The sequence below is a fragment of the Aulonocara stuartgranti genome (assembly GCF_965226115.1).
Source record: "Aulonocara stuartgranti genome assembly, chromosome: 8".
Lineage (NCBI taxonomy): Eukaryota > Metazoa > Chordata > Actinopteri > Cichliformes > Cichlidae > Aulonocara > Aulonocara stuartgranti.
This window is the reverse complement of record NC_138959.1, coordinates 27,820,504-27,844,138: the sequence shown is the minus strand read 5'-3', so window position 1 is coordinate 27,844,138 and position 23,635 is coordinate 27,820,504. Positions and strand designations below refer to the sequence as shown.

The following is a 23,635-nucleotide window of genomic DNA, read 5'->3' as shown; positions in this document are numbered from 1 at the left end:
AGAAGACTCAGACAAACATGTTTATGGCTTTATCTTATAGAACTCAATATCCCCGTGCTGGGCAAACAGGTTTTGCAGCCGTTTGAGCTAAGATTTTAAAATTATTCACATAATGAAAACCTATACGTTGTTTCAGGCGAGTTTCCCATTCAAATGCATGTAACAGTGAGAAACGCATTGTCTTGGCGAAATAAAGCGTTTTTGAACAACTTCATATAAAGCGCTGTAACTTTTGATAGAAGACTCAGACAAACATGTTTATGGCTTTATCTTATAGAACTCAATATCCCCGTGCTGGGCAAACAGAACAGGTTTTGCAGCCGTTTGAGCTAAGATTTTAAAATTATTCACATAATGAAAACCTATACTTTGTTTCAGGCGAGTTTCCCATTCAAATGCATGTAACAGTGAGAAACGCATTGTCTTGGCGAAATAAAGCGTTTTTGAACAACTTCATATAAATCGCTGTAACTTTTGATAGAAGACTCAGACAAACATGTTTATGGCTTTATCTTATAGAACTCAATATCCCCGTGCTGGGCAAACAGAACAGGTTTTGCAGCCGTTTGAGCTAAGATTTTAAAATTATTCACATAATGAAAACCTATACGTTGTTTCAGGCGAGTTTCCCATTCAAATGCATGTAACAGTGAGAAACGCATTGTCTTGGCGAAATAAAGCGTTTTTGAACAACTTCATATAAATCGCTGTAACTTTTGATAGAAGACTCAGACAAACATGTTTATGGCTTTATCTTATAGAACTCAATATCCCCGTGCTGGGCAAACAGGTTTTGCAGCCGTTTGAGCTAAGATTTTAAAATTATTCACATAATGAAAACCTATACTTTGTTTCAGGCGAGTTTCCCATTCAAATGCATGTAACAGTGAGAAACGCATTGTCTTGGCGAAATAAAGCGTTTTTGAACAACTTCATATAAATCGCTGTAACTTTTGATAGAAGACTCAGACAAACATGTTTATGGCTTTATCTTATAGAACTCAATATCCCCGTGCTGGGCAAACAGAACAGGTTTTGCAGCCGTTTGAGCTAAGATTTTAAAATTATTCACATAATGAAAACCTATACTTTGTTTCAGGCGAGTTTCCCATTCAAATGCATGTAACAGTGAGAAACGCATTGTCTTGGCGAAATAAAGCGTTTTTGAACAACTTCATATAAATCGCTGTAACTTTTGATAGAAGACTCAGACAAACATGTTTATGGCTTTATCTTATAGAACTCAATATCCCCGTGCTGGGCAAACAGGTTTTGCAGCCGTTTGAGCTAAGATTTTAAAATTATTCACATAATGAAAACCTATACGTTGTTTCAGGCGAGTTTCCCATTCAAATGCATGTAACAGTGAGAAACGCATTGTCTTGGCGAAATAAAGCGTTTTTGAACAACTTCATATAAATCGCTGTAACTTTTGATAGAAGACTCAGACAAACATGTTTATGGCTTTATCTTATAGAACTCAATATCCCCGTGCTGGGCAAACAGGTTTTGCAGCCGTTTGAGCTAAGATTTTAAAATTATTCACATAATGAAAACCTATACGTTGTTTCAGGCGAGTTTCCCATTCAAATGCATGTAACAGTGAGAAACGCATTGTCTTGGCGAAATAAAGCGTTTTTGAACAACTTCATATAAATCGCTGTAACTTTTGATAGAAGACTCAGACAAACATGTTTATGGCTTTATCTTATAGAACTCAATATCCCCGTGCTGGGCAAACAGGTTTTGCAGCCGTTTGAGCTAAGATTTTAAAATTATTCACATAATGAAAACCTATACGTTGTTTCAGGCGAGTTTCCCATTCAAATGCATGTAACAGTGAGAAACGCATTGTCTTGGCGAAATAAAGCGTTTTTGAACAACTTCATATAAATCGCTGTAACTTTTGATAGAAGACTCAGACAAACATGTTTATGGCTTTATCTTATGGAACTCAATATCCCCGTGCTGGGCAAACAGGTTTTGCAGCCGTTTGAGCTAAGATTTTAAAATTATTCACATAATGAAAACCTATACGTTGTTTCAGGCGAGTTTCCCATTCAAATGCATGTAACAGTGAGAAACGCATTGTCTTGGCGAAATAAAGCGTTTTTGAACAACTTCATATAAATCGCTGTAACTTTTGATAGAAGACTCAGACAAACATGTTTATGGCTTTATCTTATAGAACTCAATATCCCCGTGCTGGGCAAACAGGTTTTGCAGCCGTTTGAGCTAAGATTTTAAAATTATTCACATAATGAAAACCTATACGTTGTTTCAGGCGAGTTTCCCATTCAAATGCATGTAACAGTGAGAAACGCATTGTCTTGGCGAAATAAAGCGTTTTTGAACAACTTCATATAAATCGCTGTAACTTTTGATAGAAGACTCAGACAAACATGTTTATGGCTTTATCTTATAGAACTCAATATCCCCGTGCTGGGCAAACAGAAGAGGTTTTGCAGCCGTTTGAGCTAAGATTTTAAAATTATTCACATAATGAAAACCTATACTTTGTTTCAGGCGAGTTTCCCATTCAAATGCATGTAACAGTGAGAAACGCATTGTCTTGGCGAAATAAAGCGTTTTTGAACAACTTCATATAAATCGCTGTAACTTTTGATAGAAGACTCAGACAAACATGTTTATGGCTTTATCTTATAGAACTCAATATCCCCGTGCTGGGCAAACAGGTTTTGCAGCCGTTTGAGCTAAGATTTTAAAATTATTCACATAATGAAAACCTATACGTTGTTTCAGGCGAGTTTCCCATTCAAATGCATGTAACAGTGAGAAACGCATTGTCTTGGCGAAATAAAGCGTTTTTGAACAACTTCATATAAATCGCTGTAACTTTTGATAGAAGACTCAGACAAACATGTTTATGGCTTTATCTTATAGAACTCAATATCCCCGTGCTGGGCAAACAGAACAGGTTTTGCAGCCGTTTGAGCTAAGATTTTAAAATTATTCACATAATGAAAACCTATACTTTGTTTCAGGCGAGTTTCCCATTCAAATGCATGTAACAGTGAGAAACGCATTGTCTTGGCGAAATAAAGCGTTTTTGAACAACTTCATATAAATCGCTGTAACTTTTGATAGAAGACTCAGACAAACATGTTTATGGCTTTATCTTATAGAACTCAATATCCCCGTGCTGGGCAAACAGGTTTTGCAGCCGTTTGAGCTAAGATTTTAAAATTATTCACATAATGAAAACCTATACGTTGTTTCAGGCGAGTTTCCCATTCAAATGCATGTAACAGTGAGAAACGCATTGTCTTGGCGAAATAAAGCGTTTTTGAACAACTTCATATAAATCGCTGTAACTTTTGATAGAAGACTCAGACAAACATGTTTATGGCTTTATCTTATAGAACTCAATATCCCCGTGCTGGGCAAACAGAAGAGGTTTTGCAGCCGTTTGAGCTAAGATTTTAAAATTATTCACATAATGAAAACCTATACTTTGTTTCAGGCGAGTTTCCCATTCAAATGCATGTAACAGTGAGAAACGCATTGTCTTGGCGAAATAAAGCGTTTTTGAACAACTTCATATAAATCGCTGTAACTTTTGATAGAAGACTCAGACAAACATGTTTATGGCTTTATCTTATAGAACTCAATATCCCCGTGCTGGGCAAACAGGTTTTGCAGCCGTTTGAGCTAAGATTTTAAAATTATTCACATAATGAAAACCTATACGTTGTTTCAGGCGAGTTTCCCATTCAAATGCATGTAACAGTGAGAAACGCATTGTCTTGGCGAAATAAAGCGTTTTTGAACAACTTCATATAAATCGCTGTAACTTTTGATAGAAGACTCAGACAAACATGTTTATGGCTTTATCTTATAGAACTCAATATCCCCGTGCTGGGCAAACAGAACAGGTTTTGCAGCCGTTTGAGCTAAGATTTTAAAATTATTCACATAATGAAAACCTATACTTTGTTTCAGGCGAGTTTCCCATTCAAATGCATGTAACAGTGAGAAACGCATTGTCTTGGCGAAATAAAGCGTTTTTGAACAACTTCATATAAATCGCTGTAACTTTTGATAGAAGACTCAGACAAACATGTTTATGGCTTTATCTTATAGAACTCAATATCCCTGTGCTGGGCAAACAGGTTTTGCAGCCGTTTGAGCTAAGATTTTAAAATTATTCACATAATGAAAACCTATACTTTGTTTCAGGCGAGTTTCCCATTCAAATGCATGTAACAGTGAGAAACGCATTGTCTTGGCGAAATAAAGCGTTTTTGAACAACTTCATATAAATCGCTGTAACTTTTGATAGAAGACTCAGACAAACATGTTTATGGCTTTATCTTATAGAACTCAATATCCCCGTGCTGGGCAAACAGAACAGGTTTTGCAGCCGTTTGAGCTAAGATTTTAAAATTATTCACATAATGAAAACCTATACTTTGTTTCAGGCGAGTTTCCCATTCAAATGCATGTAACAGTGAGAAACGCATTGTCTTGGCGAAATAAAGCGTTTTTGAACAACTTCATATAAATCGCTGTAACTTTTGATAGAAGACTCAGACAAACATGTTTATGGCTTTATCTTATAGAACTCAATATCCCTGTGCTGGGCAAACAGGTTTTGCAGCCGTTTGAGCTAAGATTTTAAAATTATTCACATAATGAAAACCTATACTTTGTTTCAGGCGAGTTTCCCATTCAAATGCATGTAACAGTGAGAAACACACTGTCTTGGCGAAATAAAGCGTTTTTGAACAACTTCATATAAATCGCTGTAACTTTTGATAGAAGACTCAGACAAACATGTTTATGGCTTTATCTTATAGAACTCAATATCCCCGTGCTGGGCAAACAGAACAGGTTTTGCAGCCGTTTGAGCTAAGATTTTAAAATTATTCACATAATGAAAACCTATACTTTGTTTCAGGCGAGTTTCCCATTCAAATGCATGTAACAGTGAGAAACGCATTGTCTTGGCGAAATAAAGCGTTTTTGAACAACTTCATATAAATCGCTGTAACTTTTGATAGAAGACTCAGACAAACATGTTTATGGCTTTATCTTATAGAACTCAATATCCCCGTGCTGGGCAAACAGGTTTTGCAGCCGTTTGAGCTAAGATTTTAAAATTATTCACATAATGAAAACCTATACTTTGTTTCAGGCGAGTTTCCCATTCAAATGCATGTAACAGTGAGAAACGCATTGTCTTGGCGAAATAAAGCGTTTTTGAACAACTTCATATAAATCGCTGTAACTTTTGATAGAAGACTCAGACAAACATGTTTATGGCTTTATCTTATAGAACTCAATATCCCCGTGCTGGGCAAACAGGTTTTGCAGCCGTTTGAGCTAAGATTTTAAAATTATTCACATAATGAAAACCTATACGTTGTTTCAGGCGAGTTTCCCATTCAAATGCATGTAACAGTGAGAAACGCATTGTCTTGGCGAAATAAAGCGTTTTTGAACAACTTCATATAAATCGCTGTAACTTTTGATAGAAGACTCAGACAAACATGTTTATGGCTTTATCTTATAGAACTCAATATCCCCGTGCTGGGCAAACAGAACAGGTTTTGCAGCCGTTTGAGCTAAGATTTTAAAATTATTCACATAATGAAAACCTATACTTTGTTTCAGGCGAGTTTCCCATTCAAATGCATGTAACAGTGAGAAACGCATTGTCTTGGCGAAATAAAGCGTTTTTGAACAACTTCATATAAATCGCTGTAACTTTTGATAGAAGACTCAGACAAACATGTTTATGGCTTTATCTTATAGAACTCAATATCCCCGTGCTGGGCAAACAGGTTTTGCAGCCGTTTGAGCTAAGATTTTAAAATTATTCACATAATGAAAACCTATACGTTGTTTCAGGCGAGTTTCCCATTCAAATGCATGTAACAGTGAGAAACGCATTGTCTTGGCGAAATAAAGCGTTTTTGAACAACTTCATATAAATCGCTGTAACTTTTGATAGAAGACTCAGACAAACATGTTTATGGCTTTATCTTATAGAACTCAATATCCCCGTGCTGGGCAAACAGGTTTTGCAGCCGTTTGAGCTAAGATTTTAAAATTATTCACATAATGAAAACCTATACGTTGTTTCAGGCGAGTTTCCCATTCAAATGCATGTAACAGTGAGAAACGCATTGTCTTGGCGAAATAAAGCGTTTTTGAACAACTTCATATAAATCGCTGTAACTTTTGATAGAAGACTCAGACAAACATGTTTATGGCTTTATCTTATAGAACTCAATATCCCCGTGCTGGGCAAACAGAACAGGTTTTGCAGCCGTTTGAGCTAAGATTTTAAAATTATTCACATAATGAAAACCTATACTTTGTTTCAGGCGAGTTTCCCATTCAAATGCATGTAACAGTGAGAAACGCATTGTCTTGGCGAAATAAAGCGTTTTTGAACAACTTCATATAAATCGCTGTAACTTTTGATAGAAGACTCAGACAAACATGTTTATGGCTTTATCTTATAGAACTCAATATCCCCGTGCTGGGCAAACAGGTTTTGCAGCCGTTTGAGCTAAGATTTTAAAATTATTCACATAATGAAAACCTATACGTTGTTTCAGGCGAGTTTCCCATTCAAATGCATGTAACAGTGAGAAACGCATTGTCTTGGCGAAATAAAGCGTTTTTGAACAACTTCATATAAATCGCTGTAACTTTTGATAGAAGACTCAGACAAACATGTTTATGGCTTTATCTTATAGAACTCAATATCCCCGTGCTGGGCAAACAGGTTTTGCAGCCGTTTGAGCTAAGATTTTAAAATTATTCACATAATGAAAACCTATACTTTGTTTCAGGCGAGTTTCCCATTCAAATGCATGTAACAGTGAGAAACGCATTGTCTTGGCGAAATAAAGCGTTTTTGAACAACTTCATATAAATCGCTGTAACTTTTGATAGAAGACTCAGACAAACATGTTTATGGCTTTATCTTATAGAACTCAATATCCCCGTGCTGGGCAAACAGGTTTTGCAGCCGTTTGAGCTAAGATTTTAAAATTATTCACATAATGAAAACCTATACGTTGTTTCAGGCGAGTTTCCCATTCAAATGCATGTAACAGTGAGAAACGCATTGTCTTGGCGAAATAAAGCGTTTTTGAACAACTTCATATAAATCGCTGTAACTTTTGATAGAAGACTCAGACAAACATGTTTATGGCTTTATCTTATAGAACTCAATATCCCCGTGCTGGGCAAACAGAAGAGGTTTTGCAGCCGTTTGAGCTAAGATTTTAAAATTATTCACATAATGAAAACCTATACTTTGTTTCAGGCGAGTTTCCCATTCAAATGCATGTAACAGTGAGAAACGCATTGTCTTGGCGAAATAAAGCGTTTTTGAACAACTTCATATAAATCGCTGTAACTTTTGATAGAAGACTCAGACAAACATGTTTATGGCTTTATCTTATAGAACTCAATATCCCCGTGCTGGGCAAACAGGTTTTGCAGCCGTTTGAGCTAAGATTTTAAAATTATTCACATAATGAAAACCTATACGTTGTTTCAGGCGAGTTTCCCATTCAAATGCATGTAACAGTGAGAAACGCATTGTCTTGGCGAAATAAAGCGTTTTTGAACAACTTCATATAAATCGCTGTAACTTTTGATAGAAGACTCAGACAAACATGTTTATGGCTTTATCTTATAGAACTCAATATCCCCGTGCTGGGCAAACAGAACAGGTTTTGCAGCCGTTTGAGCTAAGATTTTAAAATTATTCACATAATGAAAACCTATACTTTGTTTCAGGCGAGTTTCCCATTCAAATGCATGTAACAGTGAGAAACGCATTGTCTTGGCGAAATAAAGCGTTTTTGAACAACTTCATATAAATCGCTGTAACTTTTGATAGAAGACTCAGACAAACATGTTTATGGCTTTATCTTATAGAACTCAATATCCCTGTGCTGGGCAAACAGGTTTTGCAGCCGTTTGAGCTAAGATTTTAAAATTATTCACATAATGAAAACCTATACTTTGTTTCAGGCGAGTTTCCCATTCAAATGCATGTAACAGTGAGAAACGCATTGTCTTGGCGAAATAAAGCGTTTTTGAACAACTTCATATAAATCGCTGTAACTTTTGATAGAAGACTCAGACAAACATGTTTATGGCTTTATCTTATAGAACTCAATATCCCCGTGCTGGGCAAACAGAACAGGTTTTGCAGCCGTTTGAGCTAAGATTTTAAAATTATTCACATAATGAAAACCTATACTTTGTTTCAGGCGAGTTTCCCATTCAAATGCATGTAACAGTGAGAAACGCATTGTCTTGGCGAAATAAAGCGTTTTTGAACAACTTCATATAAATCGCTGTAACTTTTGATAGAAGACTCAGACAAACATGTTTATGGCTTTATCTTATAGAACTCAATATCCCTGTGCTGGGCAAACAGGTTTTGCAGCCGTTTGAGCTAAGATTTTAAAATTATTCACATAATGAAAACCTATACTTTGTTTCAGGCGAGTTTCCCATTCAAATGCATGTAACAGTGAGAAACACACTGTCTTGGCGAAATAAAGCGTTTTTGAACAACTTCATATAAATCGCTGTAACTTTTGATAGAAGACTCAGACAAACATGTTTATGGCTTTATCTTATAGAACTCAATATCCCCGTGCTGGGCAAACAGGTTTTGCAGCCGTTTGAGCTAAGATTTTAAAATTATTCACATAATGAAAACCTATACGTTGTTTCAGGCGAGTTTCCCATTCAAATGCATGTAACAGTGAGAAACGCATTGTCTTGGCGAAATAAAGCGTTTTTGAACAACTTCATATAAATCGCTGTAACTTTTGATAGAAGACTCAGACAAACATGTTTATGGCTTTATCTTATAGAACTCAATATCCCTGTGCTGGGCAAACAGGTTTTGCAGCCGTTTGAGCTAAGATTTTAAAATTATTCACATAATGAAAACCTATACTTTGTTTCAGGCGAGTTTCCCATTCAAATGCATGTAACAGTGAGAAACGCATTGTCTTGGCGAAATAAAGCGTTTTTGAACAACTTCATATAAATCGCTGTAACTTTTGATAGAAGACTCAGACAAACATGTTTATGGCTTTATCTTATAGAACTCAATATCCCCGTGCTGGGCAAACAGGTTTTGCAGCCGTTTGAGCTAAGATTTTAAAATTATTCACATAATGAAAACCTATACGTTGTTTCAGGCGAGTTTCCCATTCAAATGCATGTAACAGTGAGAAACGCATTGTCTTGGCGAAATAAAGCGTTTTTGAACAACTTCATATAAATCGCTGTAACTTTTGATAGAAGACTCAGACAAACATGTTTATGGCTTTATCTTATAGAACTCAATATCCCCGTGCTGGGCAAACAGAACAGGTTTTGCAGCCGTTTGAGCTAAGATTTTAAAATTATTCACATAATGAAAACCTATACTTTGTTTCAGGCGAGTTTCCCATTCAAATGCATGTAACAGTGAGAAACGCATTGTCTTGGCGAAATAAAGCGTTTTTGAACAACTTCATATAAATCGCTGTAACTTTTGATAGAAGACTCAGACAAACATGTTTATGGCTTTATCTTATAGAACTCAATATCCCCGTGCTGGGCAAACAGGTTTTGCAGCCGTTTGAGCTAAGATTTTAAAATTATTCACATAATGAAAACCTATACGTTGTTTCAGGCGAGTTTCCCATTCAAATGCATGTAACAGTGAGAAACGCATTGTCTTGGCGAAATAAAGCGTTTTTGAACAACTTCATATAAATCGCTGTAACTTTTGATAGAAGACTCAGACAAACATGTTTATGGCTTTATCTTATAGAACTCAATATCCCCGTGCTGGGCAAACAGGTTTTGCAGCCGTTTGAGCTAAGATTTTAAAATTATTCACATAATGAAAACCTATACGTTGTTTCAGGCGAGTTTCCCATTCAAATGCATGTAACAGTGAGAAACGCATTGTCTTGGCGAAATAAAGCGTTTTTGAACAACTTCATATAAATCGCTGTAACTTTTGATAGAAGACTCAGACAAACATGTTTATGGCTTTATCTTATAGAACTCAATATCCCCGTGCTGGGCAAACAGAACAGGTTTTGCAGCCGTTTGAGCTAAGATTTTAAAATTATTCACATAATGAAAACCTATACTTTGTTTCAGGCGAGTTTCCCATTCAAATGCATGTAACAGTGAGAAACGCATTGTCTTGGCGAAATAAAGCGTTTTTGAACAACTTCATATAAATCGCTGTAACTTTTGATAGAAGACTCAGACAAACATGTTTATGGCTTTATCTTATAGAACTCAATATCCCCGTGCTGGGCAAACAGGTTTTGCAGCCGTTTGAGCTAAGATTTTAAAATTATTCACATAATGAAAACCTATACGTTGTTTCAGGCGAGTTTCCCATTCAAATGCATGTAACAGTGAGAAACGCATTGTCTTGGCGAAATAAAGCGTTTTTGAACAACTTCATATAAATCGCTGTAACTTTTGATAGAAGACTCAGACAAACATGTTTATGGCTTTATCTTATAGAACTCAATATCCCCGTGCTGGGCAAACAGGTTTTGCAGCCGTTTGAGCTAAGATTTTAAAATTATTCACATAATGAAAACCTATACTTTGTTTCAGGCGAGTTTCCCATTCAAATGCATGTAACAGTGAGAAACGCATTGTCTTGGCGAAATAAAGCGTTTTTGAACAACTTCATATAAATCGCTGTAACTTTAGATAGAAGACTCAGACAAACATGTTTATGGCTTTATCTTATAGAACTCAATATCCCTGTGCTGGGCAAACAGGTTTTGCAGCCGTTTGAGCTAAGATTTTAAAATTATTCACATAATGAAAACCTATACTTTGTTTCAGGCGAGTTTCCCATTCAAATGCATGTAACAGTGAGAAACGCATTGTCTTGGCGAAATAAAGCGTTTTTGAACAACTTCATATAAATCGCTGTAACTTTTGATAGAAGACTCAGACAAACATGTTTATGGCTTTATCTTATAGAACTCAATATCCCCGTGCTGGGCAAACAGGTTTTGCAGCCGTTTGAGCTAAGATTTTAAAATTATTCACATAATGAAAACCTATACGTTGTTTCAGGCGAGTTTCCCATTCAAATGCATGTAACAGTGAGAAACGCATTGTCTTGGCGAAATAAAGCGTTTTTGAACAACTTCATATAAATCGCTGTAACTTTTGATAGAAGACTCAGACAAACATGTTTATGGCTTTATCTTATAGAACTCAATATCCCTGTGCTGGGCAAACAGGTTTTGCAGCCGTTTGAGCTAAGATTTTAAAATTATTCACATAATGAAAACCTATACTTTGTTTCAGGCGAGTTTCCCATTCAAATGCATGTAACAGTGAGAAACGCATTGTCTTGGCGAAATAAAGCGTTTTTGAACAACTTCATATAAATCGCTGTAACTTTTGATAGAAGACTCAGACAAACATGTTTATGGCTTTATCTTATAGAACTCAATATCCCTGTGCTGGGCAAACAGGTTTTGCAGCCGTTTGAGCTAAGATTTTAAAATTATTCACATAATGAAAACCTATACTTTGTTTCAGGCGAGTTTCCCATTCAAATGCATGTAACAGTGAGAAACGCATTGTCTTGGCGAAATAAAGCGTTTTTGAACAACTTCATATAAATCGCTGTAACTTTTGATAGAAGACTCAGACAAACATGTTTATGGCTTTATCTTATAGAACTCAATATCCCTGTGCTGGGCAAACAGGTTTTGCAGCCGTTTGAGCTAAGATTTTAAAATTATTCACATAATGAAAACCTATACTTTGTTTCAGGCGAGTTTCCCATTCAAATGCATGTAACAGTGAGAAACGCATTGTCTTGGCGAAATAAAGCGTTTTTGAACAACTTCATATAAATCGCTGTAACTTTTGATAGAAGACTCAGACAAACATGTTTATGGCTTTATCTTATAGAACTCAATATCCCCGTGCTGGGCAAACAGGTTTTGCAGCCGTTTGAGCTAAGATTTTAAAATTATTCACATAATGAAAACCTATACGTTGTTTCAGGCGAGTTTCCCATTCAAATGCATGTAACAGTGAGAAACGCATTGTCTTGGCGAAATAAAGCGTTTTTGAACAACTTCATATAAATCGCTGTAACTTTTGATAGAAGACTCAGACAAACATGTTTATGGCTTTATCTTATAGAACTCAATATCCCTGTGCTGGGCAAACAGGTTTTGCAGCTGTTTGAGCTAAGATTTTAAAATTATTCACATAATGAAAACCTATACTTTGTTTCAGGCGAGTTTCCCATTCAAATGCATGTAACAGTGAGAAACGCATTGTCTTGGCGAAATAAAGCGTTTTTGAACAACTTCATATAAATCGCTGTAACTTTTGATAGAAGACTCAGACAAACATGTTTATGGCTTTATCTTATAGAACTCAATATCCCCGTGCTTGGGCAAACAGGTTTTGCAGCCGTTTGAGCTAAGATTTTAAAATTATTCACATAATGAAAACCTATACTTTGTTTCAGGCGAGTTTCCCATTCAAATGCATGTAACAGTGAGAAACGCATTGTCTTGGCGAAATAAAGCGTTTTTGAACAACTTCATATAAAGCGCTGTAACTTTTGATAGAAGACTCAGACAAACATGTTTATGGCTTTATCTTATAGAACTCAATATCCCCGTGCTGGGCAAACAGAACAGGTTTTGCAGCCGTTTGAGCTAAGATTTTAAAATTATTCACATAATGAAAACCTATACTTTGTTTCAGGCGAGTTTCCCATTCAAATGCATGTAACAGTGAGAAACGCATTGTCTTGGCGAAATAAAGCGTTTTTGAACAACTTCATATAAATCGCTGTAACTTTTGATAGAAGACTCAGACAAACATGTTTATGGCTTTATCTTATAGAACTCAATATCCCCGTGCTGGGCAAACAGGTTTTGCAGCCGTTTGAGCTAAGATTTTAAAATTATTCACATAATGAAAACCTATACGTTGTTTCAGGCGAGTTTCCCATTCAAATGCATGTAACAGTGAGAAACGCATTGTCTTGGCGAAATAAAGCGTTTTTGAACAACTTCATATAAATCGCTGTAACTTTTGATAGAAGACTCAGACAAACATGTTTATGGCTTTATCTTATAGAACTCAATATCCCTGTGCTGGGCAAACAGGTTTTGCAGCTGTTTGAGCTAAGATTTTAAAATTATTCACATAATGAAAACCTATACTTTGTTTCAGGCGAGTTTCCCATTCAAATGCATGTAACAGTGAGAAACGCATTGTCTTGGCGAAATAAAGCGTTTTTGAACAACTTCATATAAATCGCTGTAACTTTTGATAGAAGACTCAGACAAACATGTTTATGGCTTTATCTTATAGAACTCAATATCCCCGTGCTTGGGCAAACAGGTTTTGCAGCCGTTTGAGCTAAGATTTTAAAATTATTCACATAATGAAAACCTATACTTTGTTTCAGGCGAGTTTCCCATTCAAATGCATGTAACAGTGAGAAACGCATTGTCTTGGCGAAATAAAGCGTTTTTGAACAACTTCATATAAAGCGCTGTAACTTTTGATAGAAGACTCAGACAAACATGTTTATGGCTTTATCTTATAGAACTCAATATCCCCGTGCTGGGCAAACAGAACAGGTTTTGCAGCCGTTTGAGCTAAGATTTTAAAATTATTCACATAATGAAAACCTATACTTTGTTTCAGGCGAGTTTCCCATTCAAATGCATGTAACAGTGAGAAACGCATTGTCTTGGCGAAATAAAGCGTTTTTGAACAACTTCATATAAATCGCTGTAACTTTTGATAGAAGACTCAGACAAACATGTTTATGGCTTTATCTTATAGAACTCAATATCCCCGTGCTGGGCAAACAGGTTTTGCAGCCGTTTGAGCTAAGATTTTAAAATTATTCACATAATGAAAACCTATACGTTGTTTCAGGCGAGTTTCCCATTCAAATGCATGTAACAGTGAGAAACGCATTGTCTTGGCGAAATAAAGCGTTTTTGAACAACTTCATATAAATCGCTGTAACTTTTGATAGAAGACTCAGACAAACATGTTTATGGCCTTATATTATAGAACTCAAGGTCTCCGTGCTGGGAAAACAGGTTTTGCAGCTGTTTGAGCTAAGATTTCCAAGTTATTCACATAATGAAAACCTATACTTTGTTTCGGTCGAGTTCCCCATTCAAATGCATGTAACAGTGAGAAACGCACTGTCTTGGCGAAAGAAAGCGTTTTTGTACAACTTCATATGAATAGCTGTAACTTTTGATAGAAGACTCGGATACACATGTTTATGGCTTTATCTTATAGAACTCAAGGTTCCCGTGCTGGGAAAACAGGTTTTGCAGCTGTTTGAGCTAAGATTTCCAAGTTATTCACATAATGAAAACCTATACTTTGTTTCGGTCGAGTTCCCCATTCAAATGCATGTAACAGTGAGAAACGCACTGTCTTGGCGAAAGAAAGCGTTTTTGTACAACTTCATATGAATAGCTGTAACTTTTGATAGAAGACTCGGATACACATGTTTATGGCTTTATCTTATAGAACTCAAGGTTCCCGTGCTGGGAAAACAGGAACCTTAGCTGTTTGAGCTAAGATTTCCAAGTTATTCACATAATGAAAACCTATACTTTGTTTCGGTCGAGTTCCCCATTCAAATGCATGTAACAGTGAGAAACGCACTGTCTTGGCGAAAGAAAGCGTTTTTGTACAACTTCATAGAAATAGCTGTAACTTTTGATAGAAGACTCAGACAAACATGTTTATGGCTTATATTATAGAACTGAAGGTCCCCGTGCTGGGAAAACAGGTTTTGAAGCTGTTTGAGTTAAGATTTCCAAGTTATTCACATAATGAAAACCTATACTTTGTTTCGGTCGAGTTCCCCATTCAAATGCATGTAACAGTGAGAAACGCACTGTCTTGGCGAAAGAAAGCGTTTTTGTACAACTTCATATGAATAGCTGTAACTTTTGATAGAAGACTCGGATACACATGTTTATGGCTTTATCTTATAGAACTCAAGGTTCCCGTGCTGGGAAAACAGGTTTTGCAGCTGTTTGAGCTAAGATTTCCAAGTTATTCACATAATGAAAACCTATACTTTGTTTCGGTCGAGTTCCCCATTCAAATGCATGTAACAGTGAGAAACGCACTGTCTTGGCGAAAGAAAGCGTTTTTGTACAACTTCATATGAATAGCTGTAACTTTTGATAGAAGACTCGGATACACATGTTTATGGCTTTATCTTATAGAACTCAAGGTTCCCGTGCTGGGAAAACAGGAACCTTAGCTGTTTGAGCTAAGATTTCCAAGTTATTCACATAATGAAAACCTATACTTTGTTTCGGTCGAGTTCCCCATTCAAATGCATGTAACAGTGAGAAACGCACTGTCTTGGCGAAAGAAAGCGTTTTTGTACAACTTCATAGAAATAGCTGTAACTTTTGATAGAAGACTCAGACAAACATGTTTATGGCTTATATTATAGAACTGAAGGTCCCCGTGCTGGGAAAACAGGTTTTGCAGCTGTTTGAGTTAAGATTTCCAAGTTATTCACATAATGAAAACCTATACTTTGTTTCGGTCGAGTTCCCCATTCAAATGCATGTAACAGTGAGAAACGCACTGTCTTGGCGAAAGAAAGCGTTTTTGTACAACTTCATATGAATAGCTGTAACTTTTGATAGAAGACTCAGATACACATGTTTATGGCTTTATCTTATAGAACTCAAGGTTCCCGTGCTGGGAAAACAGGTTTTGCAGCTGTTTGAGCTAAGATTTCCAAGTTATTCACATAATGAAAACCTATACTTTGTTTCGGTCGAGTTCCCCATTCAAATGCATGTAACAGTGAGAAACGCACTGTCTTGGCGAAAGAAAGCGTTTTTGTACAACTTCATATGAATAGCTGTAACTTTTGATAGAAGACTCGGATACACATGTTTATGGCTTTATCTTATAGAACTCAAGGTTCCCGTGCTGGGCAAACACGTTTTGCAGCTGTTTGAGCTAAGATTTCCAAGTTATTCACATAATGAAAACCTATACTTTGTTTCGGTCGAGTTCCCCATTCAAATGCATGTAACAGTGAGAAACGCACTGTCTTGGCGAAAGAAAGCGTTTTTGTACAACTTCATATGAATAGCTGTAACTTTTGGTAGAAGACTCGGATACACATGTTTATGGCTTTATCTTATAGAACTCAAGGTTCCCGTGCTGGGAAAACAGGTTTTGCAGCTGTTTGAGCTAAGATTTCCAAGTTATTCACATAATGAAAACCTATACTTTGTTTCGGTCGAGTTCCCCATTCAAATGCATGTAACAGTGAGAAACGCACTGTCTTGGCGAAAGAAAGCGTTTTTGTACAACTTCATATGAATAGCTGTAACTTTTGATAGAAGACTCGGATACACATGTTTATGGCTTTATCTTATAGAACTCAAGGTTCCCGTGCTGGGAAAACAGGAACCTTAGCTGTTTGAGCTAAGATTTCCAAGTTATTCACATAATGAAAACCTATACTTTGTTTCGGTCGAGTTCCCCATTCAAATGCATGTAACAGTGAGAAACGCACTGTCTTGGCGAAAGAAAGCGTTTTTGTACAACTTCATATGAATAGCTGTAACTTTTGATAGAAGACTCGGATACACATGTTTATGGCTTTATCTTATAGAACTCAAGGTTCCCGTGCTGGGAAAACAGGTTTTGCAGCTGTTTGAGCTAAGATTTCCAAGTTATTCACATAATGAAAACCTATACTTTGTTTCGGTCGAGTTCCCCATTCAAATGCATGTAACAGTGAGAAACGCACTGTCTTGGCGAAAGAAAGCGTTTTTGTACAACTTCATATGAATAGCTGTAACTTTTGATAGAAGACTCGGATACACATGTTTATGGCTTTATCTTATAGAACTCAAGGTTCCCGTGCTGGGAAAACAGGAACCTTAGCTGTTTGAGCTAAGATTTCCAAGTTATTCACATAATGAAAACCTATACTTTGTTTCGGTCGAGTTCCCCATTCAAATGCATGTAACAGTGAGAAACGCACTGTCTTGGCGAAAGAAAGCGTTTTTGTACAACTTCATAGAAATAGCTGTAACTTTTGATAGAAGACTCAGACAAACATGTTTATGGCTTATATTATAGAACTGAAGGTCCCCGTGCTGGGAAAACAGGTTTTGCAGCTGTTTGAGTTAAGATTTCCAAGTTATTCACATAATGAAAACCTATACTTTGTTTCGGTCGAGTTCCCCATTCAAATGCATATAACAGTGAGAAACGCACTGTCTTGGCGAAAGAAAGCGTTTTTGTACAACTTCATATGAATAGCTGTAACTTTTGATAGAAGACTCGGATACACATGTTTATGGCTTTATCTTATAGAACTCAAGGTTCCCGTGCTGGGAAAACAGGTTTTGCAGCTGTTTGAGCTAAGATTTCCAAGTTATTCACATAATGAAAACCTATACTTTGTTTCGGTCGAGTTCCCCATTCAAATGCATGTAACAGTGAGAAACGCACTGTCTTGGCGAAAGAAAGCGTTTTTGTACAACTTCATATGAATAGCTGTAACTTTTGATAGAAGACTCGGATACACATGTTTATGGCTTTATCTTATAGAACTCAAGGTTCCCGTGCTGGGCAAACAGGTTTTGCAGCTGTTTGAGCTAAGATTTCCAAGTTATTCACATAATGAAAACCTATACTTTGTTTCGGTCGAGTTCCCCATTCAAATGCATGTAACAGTGAGAAACGCACTGTCTTGGCGAAAGAAAGCGTTTTTGTACAACTTCATATGAATAGCTGTAACTTTTGATAGAAGACTCGGATACACATGTTTATGGCTTTATCTTATAGAACTCAAGGTTCCCGTGCTGGGAAAACAGGTTTCGCAGCTGTTTGAGCTAAGATTTCCAAGTTATTCACATAATGAAAACCTATACTTTGTTTCGGTCGAGTTCCCCATTCAAATGCATGTAACAGTGAGAAACGCACTGTATTGGCGAAAGAAAGCGTTTTTGTACAACTTCATAGAAATAGCTGTAACTTTTGATAGAAGACTCAGACAAACATGTTTATGGCCTTATATTATAGAACTCAAGGTCTCCGTGCTGGGAAAACAGGAACCTTAGCTGTTTGAGCTAAGATTTCCAAGTTATTCACATAATGAAAACCTATACTTTGTTTCGGTCGAGTTCCCCATTCAAATGCATGTAACAGTGAGAAACGCACTGTCTTGGCGAAAGAAAGCGTTTTTGTACAACTTCATATGAATAGCTGTAACTTTTGATAGAAGACTCGGATACACATGTTTATGGCTTTATCTTATAGAACTCAAGGTTCCCGTGCTGGGAAAACAGGTTTTGCAGCTGTTTGAGCTAAGATTTCCAAGTTATTCACATAATGAAAACCTATACTTTGTTTCGGTCGAGTTCCCCATTCAAATGCATGTAACAGTGAGAAACGCACTGTCTTGGCGAAAGAAAGCGTTTTTGTACAACTTCATATGAATAGCTGTAACTTTTGATAGAAGACTCGGATACACATGTTTATGGCTTTATCTTATAGAACTCAAGGTTCCCGTGCTGGGAAAACAGGTTTTGCAGCTGTTTGAGCTAAGATTTCCAAGTTATTCACATAATGAAAACCTATACTTTGTTTCGGTCGAGTTCCCCATTCAAATGCATGTAACAGTGAGAAACGCACTGTCTTGGCGAAAGAAAGCGTTTTTGTACAACTTCATATGAATAGCTGTAACTTTTGATAGAAGACTCGGATACACATGTTTATGGCTTTATCTTATAGAACTCAAGGTTCCCGTGCTGGGCAAACAGGTTTTGCAGCTGTTTGAGCTAAGATTTCCAAGTTATTCACATAATGAAAACCTATACTTTGTTTCGGTCGAGTTCCCCATTCAAATGCATGTAACAGTGAGAAACGCACTGTCTTGGCGAAAGAAAGCGTTTTTGTACAACTTCATATGAATAGCTGTAACTTTTGATAGAAGACTCGGATACACATGTTTATGGCTTTATCTTATAGAACTCAAGGTTCCCGTGCTGGGAAAACAGGTTTCGCAGCTGTTTGAGCTAAGATTTCCAAGTTATTCACATAATGAAAACCTATACTTTGTTTCGGTCGAGTTCCCCATTCAAATGCATGTAACAGTGAGAAACGCACTGTATTGGCGAAAGAAAGCGTTTTTGTACAACTTCATAGAAATAGCTGTAACTTTTGATAGAAGACTCAGACAAACATGTTTATGGCCTTATATTATAGAACTCAAGGTCTCCGTGCTGGGAAAACAGGTTTTGCAGCTGTTTGAGCTAAGATTTCCAAGTTATTCACATAATGAAAACCTATACTTTGTTTCGGTCGAGTTCCCCATTCAAATGCATGTAACAGTGAGAAACGCACTGTCTTGGCGAAAGAAAGCGTTTTTGTACAACTTCATATGAATAGCTGTAACTTTTGATAGAAGACTCGGATACACGTGTTTATGGCTTTATCTTATAGAACTCAAGGTTCCCGTGCTGGGAAAACAGGTTTTGCAGCTGTTTGAGCTAAGATTTCCAAGTTATTCACATAATGAAAACCTATACTTTGTTTCGGTCGAGTTCCCCATTCAAATGCATGTAACAGTGAGAAACGCACTGTCTTGGCGAAAGAAAGCGTTTTTGTACAACTTCATATGAATAGCTGTAACTTTTGATAGAAGACTCGGATACACATGTTTATGGCTTTATCTTATAGAACTCAAGGTTCCGGTGCTGGGCAAACAGGTTTTGCAGCTGTTTGAGCTAAGATTTCGAAGTTATTCACATAATGAAAACCTATACTTTGTTTCGGTCGAGTTCCCCATTCAAATGCATGTAACAGTGAGAAACGCACTGTCTTGGCGAAAGAAAGCGTTTTTGTACAACTTCATAGAAATAGCTGTAACTTTTGATAGAAGACTCAGACAAACATGTTTATGGCCTTATATTATAGAACTCAAGGTCTCCGTGCTGGGAAAACAGGTTTTCCAGCTGTTTGAGCTAAGATTTCCAAGTTATTCACATAATGAAAACCTATACTTTGTTTCGGGCGAGTTCCCCATTCAAATGCATGTAATCGTCAGAAACGCATTCTGTATGTTTCCATCAAGGTTTATTTTCTTAGAAATCATTGTTTTTCTCCTTTTCTCAACATTTCACAATTCTGAGTCAACAGAAACAGGTATCAGAAATGTCTCTAATGTAGACATGTACAGTGTACTGTAAGTATTAAAAGATCATAAAGGAAAAACTAAGTTTTATGTGAAACTGATTATAATAAAAAATGAGCAGGTGCTTTATAGATTTAAAGAAAGAATCTGAAAACAACACTTTTTTGGTCTAAGTGATCAAAGAACAAACCGTAGCTGCACTAATATTACACATCTCGATTGTTGTGGTGAACAGACATGTTGCTTTTAAAACCACATGCAGTGTGTGACCATGACTGTTCACCGAGACCATCAATGCCACTTCGCTGAAGCATTCTTATCCTTCTTCTTCTTCTTCTTGCCATTAAATTGGAAGCAGAAGCAGCACGAGCTGCTTTGATCTACTGAAAGGAAAAAGCAGAACATCTGAGCTGAAACCAGTCAGCTGAAATCATTAAGACAGGAACAATCATTCAATGCAGTGTATCAGGTGGCTTAGCCTGTTACAACTGTTGATACAAGCTAAATACGGTTAACACACAGTATCAGGGAGCTCCAGTGTGGGAACTAGTGGCTTTAGGTTTGTAGTCATTTAACTTTCATCCATTCATTAATTTAATTCAGGAGGAAGAAATGCCAGGTTGGTGCAGGCTGGTTACATGCATTTGGTCCCATGCTGTCTTTAACTAAATGACTTGGCTCATTTTATGGCTGGGCTGTACGTGGGGTTATATCATGTTATTTGGGCAGGAGTACCTGTCCCCTGTTAGACTTAGAAAGTTTCTCCATAAGTAGAGTTTCTAATTCTTCTAGAACATCTGTGGCTGACAGCTTTTTGGTGGCTCTTTTTACCCCACACTGGTTGTGTGTAAATAGCCCCACTAGTTCTTTTGGGTTGCAGTTAACTGGGGAGGAAGGGGTGGGTATGCCATGACTAGATGAATAACAATTATCTGGGATACATAAATTTCATAATGCATGCATATATCTCTATAAACCTGGCCTGAGGGCTGCCATTTTTTACATTCAGTTATTTCTTTGTTGAATCTAAATAATGAATGTGTTACAATTAAACTGACACTGGTCAGTGTAAATGGCTCATTGGGACACAGAAACCTTTAAATTAAACCCGATCACCTGATATCGAGTGTCAAACAATATCACAGCTGTAAAAGCTGTTTACAGTCAGAATTTTTAAAAACTATGATTGTAAATCATATCAGGTGGCAGGGGAGGACGCTGGACAGACCTGGTGCACCTAAACGCGTAGTGAGGGTGTGCTGGGAACGTCTAGCAGAGGCCCCAGTCCGCGAGATCTTCAGGCCGAGCGGAATGCGGCTCAGGCAGTGGCTGAAGCAAAAACTCGGGCGTGGGAGGAGTTCGGAGAGGCCATGGAAAAAGACTTTCGGACTGCCTCGAAGAGATTCTGGCAAACCGTCAGGCGTCTCAGGAGGGGAAAGCGGTGCTCTACCTGCACTGTGTATAGTGCTGGCGGAGCGCTGCTGACATCGACTGAGAAAATTGTCAGGCGGTGGAAGGAATACTTCGAGGACCTCCTTAATCCCACTGAAACGTCTTCCGAGGAAGAAGCAGAGTCTGGGGATGAGGGGAATGACCCGCCAATTTCCGAGGGCGAGGTCACTGAGGCAGTTAAACAACTCCTTGGTGGCAGAGCCCCTGGTGTTGATGAGGTCCGCCCCGAGTTCCTGAAGGCTCTGGACGTTGTAGGGCTGTCCTGGTTGACACGCCTCTGCAATGTTGCGTGGAGATCAGGGGCAGTACCTGTGGACTGGCAGACCGGGATGGTGGTCCCCATCTTTAAGAAAGGGGACCGGAGGGTGTGTTCCAACTACAGAGGGATCACACTCCTCAGCCTCCCTGGGAAAGTCTATGCCAGGGTGCTGGAAAGGAGAGTTCGTCCGCTAGTCGAACCTCGGATACAGGAGGAACAATGTGGTTTTCGTCCTGGTCGCGGAACACTGGACCAGCTCTTTATCCTCTCGAGGATACTTGAGGGTGCATGGGAGTTTGCCCAACCAGTCTACATGTGTTTTGTGGACTTGGAGAAGGCATTCGACCGTGTCCCTCGGGGTGTCCTGTGGGAGGTGTTGCGGGAGTATGGGGTGTCTGGCCCATTGCTACGGGCCATTCGATCTCTATACAACCGTTGCAAGAGCTTGGTTCGCATTGCCGGCAATAAGTCGGACTCGTTCCCGGTGGGTGATGGGCTCCGCCAGGGCTGCCCTTTGTCTCCAGTTCTGTTCATAATTTTTATGGACAGGATTTCTAGGCGCAGCCAAGTGGCGGAGGGCTTTCGCTTTGGTGGCCTCAGAATCTCATCTCTGATTTTTGCAGATGATGTGGTTCTGTTGGCTTCATCGGGTGAGGGCCTCCAGCTCGGTTCGCAGCCGAGTGTGAAGCAGCGGGAATGACAATCAGCACCTCCAAATCTGAGGCTATGGTTCTCAGCCGGAAAAGGGTGGAGTGCCCACTCCGGGTCAGGGATGAGTTCCTGCCCCAAGTGGAGGAGTTCAAGTATCTCGGGGTCTTGTTCGCGAGGGAGAAGGGAGCCGGAGATCGACAGACGGATTGGGGCTGCAGCTGCAGTAATGCAGACGCTGCACCGGTCCGTCGTGGTGAAGAGGGAGCTGAGTGTAAAAGCGAAGCTCTCAATTTACCGGTCGATCTACGTCCCTACCCTCACCTATGGCCACGAGCTGTGGGTAGTGACCGAAAGAACGAGATCGCGGATACAAGCGGCAGAAATGAGCTTCCTCCAAAGGGTGGCTGGCCTCTCCCTTAGAGATAGGGTGAGAGGTTCGGCCATCCGGGAGGGGCTCAGAGTAGAGCAGCTGCTGCTCCACATCGAAAGGAGCCAGCTGAGGTGGTTCGGGCATCTGACAAGGATGCCCCCTGAGCGCCTCCTGGGTGAGGTGTTCCAGGCATGTCCCACCGGGAGGAGGCCCCGGGGCAGACCCAGGACACGCTGGAGAGATTATATCTCTCTGCTGGCCTGGGAACTCCTTGGTGTTCCCCCGGATAAGCTGGAGGAGGTGGCTGGGGAGAGGGAGGTCTGGGCCTCTTTGCTTAGGCTGCTGCCCCCGCGACCCGGCCTCGGATAAAGCGGATGAAGATGGATGGATGGATGGATGATTGTAAATAAATTCAAACAAGTAGCTTTTCTCTTTGTGCTGAATATCAACACTGTGATTTCTTAGATTGTAAAGCTTTACTTTAGTGCAACCAGTTGTAGAAGCTGCCACTCCAAATGTCTTTTGATAACAAGAAAAAAATACCTTTTCAGTACACTGCCTGAAGTTCTTCTCCGACATCTTCTGCCATCAGCTTTGTCTGCTGGTTTGAAGACAATAAACCACATAAAAGGTGATTTAGTCACTTTGT

At 38.5% G+C, this 23,635-nt stretch overlaps 1 long non-coding RNA gene across 2 annotated transcripts in view; it reads right to left on the bottom strand.

Moving 5' to 3' along the window:
* Positions 1 to 23,635, bottom strand: part of LOC309713324 — a 179,493-nt gene that overhangs the window by 155,316 nt on the left and 542 nt on the right. Inside the window, exons 2-3 of one of the 2 annotated variants that reach the window (XR_014278566.1) lie at positions 23,530 to 23,587; positions 20,618 to 20,637 (exon numbers count right to left, since the gene is read on the bottom strand). This is a non-coding gene — a long non-coding RNA (uncharacterized lncRNA). Of the gene's footprint in view, positions 1 to 20,617; positions 20,638 to 23,529; positions 23,588 to 23,635 lie in introns of those variants that run through there. The other variant, XR_014278565.1, reaches the window with a different exon arrangement.